This window comes from Pundamilia nyererei, unplaced genomic scaffold (genome assembly GCF_000239375.1).
Source record: "Pundamilia nyererei isolate P.nyererei 1_Seehausen unplaced genomic scaffold, PunNye1.0 scaffold00031, whole genome shotgun sequence".
Classification (NCBI taxonomy): domain Eukaryota; kingdom Metazoa; phylum Chordata; class Actinopteri; order Cichliformes; family Cichlidae; genus Pundamilia; species Pundamilia nyererei.
The window spans coordinates 562,178-566,262 of NW_005187432.1; positions in this window are offsets into that span (position 1 = coordinate 562,178).

Genomic DNA, 4,085 nt, shown 5'->3' on the forward strand with positions numbered 1-4,085 from the left:
TTTTATTTTATTTTCAGTTGTTACAGACGGGACAGACATGACTGAGGGATAGGAAAGGGAGAAAGAAAGATGAAGGAAAAGAAAAACAGAAGGGAAGAGGGACAGTGAGAAAGGGTGCTTAAAAAGAGAAAGAAGAGAAAAAAAATCTCCTGGATCACCTGTTGAGAGAAAAAGAGGAGAAAACAAGCAAAAAAAAGTGTACACAGCAGTAAATACTAAATATTGAATGTTATTGTGTAGCAAGCAGGACCGACAGTGCACAATGTGCTTGGAAATAGCAGCCAATAGAGGTGTAGTTTATGTCTATGAACAGTGAACACCCGTGTGCACACCTGTGTGGATCAGCGCGCTTGTATTCAAAAGGTTTCCCCATGTAATGGTCTGCTAGAGGATGTAGAGAGCCATAGCCCCGTCCCCCAGGGCATGAAGCAGGCATGGAGGAGATCCAGGCTCCAGACATCCAGAGGCCCCAGAGTGCGAGAGCCCAAGGAGGACCACCGGAGGGGCATCCGTGCCACCCTCCTGGGAAGAGCTGAGGAGAGCCTCAGATGAGGGGTCACCCAGTTGCCACGAAGCAGAAGCCAGAGGGGGTTGCAGTGGCGTGCCAGAGTGAAGCGAGCCACAGGCCCAGAGGCCGGAGGCCCGAGGGCCCCCTTTGCCCCGGAAGAGGCCTGACCGAGCAACAGGCACCAGGCCCCGCCAAGTAGTCACCGGGAGTGAGCTAGTACATACCTGAGCGCCCAGCCCCGGACACCAAGAACCACCAACGCACCGACCCCTGAGGGCATCAGTCACCGGCAGGGAGTGTGGTGAGAGGAGATAGGCCTTTGGAGAGCCTGGGAGTTCCCAGAGAGGTGGAGTGTAAGACCCGACCTGACATATAAACACAGACAAACAGGCATTCCCACCCTCATGCACACATATACAAATACTCAGCACTCATATAAACGTTTCTCATTTATGTTTGGTTGGGGGGATTTTGGTGACATTCATAACTACTGTATAGGACAATTCCAGCAAGAACTCAATCCAGAATTTTACATTATCAATGAAAAACCCACAGATATCCTGATATTTCATGAAGTCAATTCCTGCAGCTTAAATGCACTCAGATCATCATATTACCTCTTCTGCTTTGATCGGCCTGATTGGACTCTGTCTTTAAAACTCCTGTAATCTCATCGTGACTTGCAGTGCACGGGACTCGCACCTTAGCTCACCAACTCTCACACATTACCCCAAAAATCTGCAGGAAGAATAATAAAAGTTTGTTCGTGCAGGCTGATACGGGTCAGACTGAGTCATGGCTTCTGTTTTGTTGTCTCTTTCTGCTCAAAGGTAGTGTTACTGTGAAACCGTGGCTATCTCAGAGCTAAAACTAGCACAGCTCACAGATAGTTCACTTTTGCACTGTTGGTCTGTTTAGAGGAAGAACGGAGTTGTGAGAAGGGGCTGACCCTGTTCTGCTGTCAGTGGTGTAAAACACTTCCACGTTGTTGCATTTCAGAGAAACCTCGAGACTCTAGAATGTTTTTCTTTGTGATTCTTGTGTTGCTGTCCTGCACTGAGGCTGAAGGTAGGAAAAAATGTCTAGATATTAGCACACATATAGTAGCAGTATATAACAACTGCTTCTTTAATTCAACAGGGACAGAACTGACAACGATGAAAAGTTCAAATGTTTTCTTTTATAATAGTGTTCACTACAAAAGATATCTGTTATTTTATTGCAAGACTTGATTAATGTCTCAAACTACATTAGTCAAGAGTTTAATCAGAGCTGTGTCTTTGACAGGCTGAATAAGCTCTGACAAGTTAGTCCATCTAAAAATAGTCACTTCCTCTTTCTTGCAGTCACTCTGCTTCCTGGTTCTGAAAGAAAATAAAACCAACACATCCGAAGCACATCCAATGAGCTTATGTACCCTGGTAAACCAGTGTGTCCTAACAGGCCAATTTTGTTTTAGGTGAGAGGGGAGGAAGAAAACATTATGGAAGAAATGTCATTGTGACTCAGATAATGTTTTTCAAAATAGTTCTCTGTCCTGGGTGAAGATGTGCTTTGAATTAATAAAAGAGAAGTAGTGTAAATGGAGAATTTTGAGAATTATTAAGCACTGTCCTGTTATATGAGTTATATGTTTGCTATTTCAAGCAAAGAGTATAAGATACATTGATCTAAAAAGTTCAAAACAACATCGCAGTTTAAGGCTGATTTCAGGCACAGATGAGGAGCAACTGCTAACAACTTTTCATATTTTGACCTCTTAAAACCACTGAACTGTGTAAAATCTTACCCTGCTATAAAAGAGGTATTAGAGCTGTTTAATAAAGCAACAAATTCCCCATTAATTTCCAATCATGATAAAAACAAACACTATAAAAATAATTAAAACAAATGAGGTGTGAGTAGAAGACTTTATGTCTTACGTGTCTCTTTAGGTCTTTATAGGGTCTGAAAATGTGCTTGCACTTCATGGAATTGACTTACATCTGCCATCTGTTGTAGTAGTGAAATAGAAACTTAATTTACTACCAAAAACAGTTATTATCAAGATGCAATAGTGTTTGACAGCAGTGAAGGATAGGAGGAGTTACAGACTGGAAACAGACAGTTTGGGTCTGAAAGGCTAACATTAAGGCTTTCAAATGTTGTATAACTTCACCTCAGTCATCTTTTCATTTTTCATGGTTGATTCCTTCATTGATGATTTTTGGTTAAATTTTGTGACAACACTTACAACATCAACACTAATGAAAACAACAGTTACCCACTATAATAATTTCATCTCACTGAGCACTAAATCAGAGAATCAGAAAGTTGAAAGGTGCGGGTGGACAAAAAAATGACAAATATGTTTTTTTAAGTGTGTGGGAAGCCAAGAGTGCAACTTTCAAAGTAATCCTAACTGTCCTGACCTTTGGTTGACGTATAAACTAGAATGAAAGATTGCTGGAACTCTTTGGCAGCTGTTAATTTAGTAATAAGACTTGATTGGTGTCATATATTTGGTCATATCTCAAGATATGAGAGGTGGGCTGTCCGAAGTGAGATGGAAGCTGTATCTCATAACAACTTCAGGTTTTCCACAACAGCTTTATCTGAAATGTGAAACTGATTATTGTTTGGTGGGTGCAACAAATGCAAGCAGTTAGCTGTGACTAAACAATAATAAAAATAATCAAACAATAGGGAGGAGCAGCAGGTGGTGTCAGGGGAGGTTGACCAACAAAGATGGTCTCTATCGTCCAATCATCCCTCCCTCTGTGCGAGTAGGTTGTCAGGACCTGACCAAAGTGCTTTGTGAGGTGTGCAGAGCAGCACAAGGCAGGTGAAAAGCTGCGGTGAAAACAATATGACAAAAAACCAAAACCTTCACAACACTGCAACGCCGTGTGTGTCAGGTCCTTTTTGTGTTGCATTTGTGTTTGATTTAACATAATTGCAGCTGGATGTTCATGACTGATATTTTTTGTTTTTCCTTTTCTGTTAGGTCTCCAACATGTGTTTGCGCTGCATGGAAACGACTTACACTTGGATACAGAGAAACCTGTTACACTTGACGAAGAGACAGATTTGTTCTGGAAAGTTAATTCCAGTAAAAATATAGCTAAATGTGTTTTTAATAAAGATCCAGTCGTGTATGACAAATATGCAGGAAGGGCTGAGTTGTTTGGACCAAATTACTCTTTGAAATTAAAGAATGTTCAACACAGTGACAGTGGAGATTATACTGCACTTGTGGTCAGCCAACGAGAGCAAAGCGTAGCTGAATACAAGGTCATAGTTCAAGGTAGGTTTCTATTTTCATTATTATTTTGAAATGTTCACACGTCATAGACCTGTTTTTAATACTTTCACACCCGTTGTTTCCCAGATCAAGTGACTCCTGTTGACCTGACAGTGGAGTCTGTGTCCAAGACCTCAGACTCCTGTAACCTGACTGTGACCTGCAGCACAGTGGACTTTAACATCAGCAGTAGTTTTAGATGTGATGGTAAAATTTGCTCTCATGCAGAAGAAAAGGATTTGAAAGCCACAAAAGAATTTTCCTCTTTAAGTGTTTACCTGCAGCAAGACACCA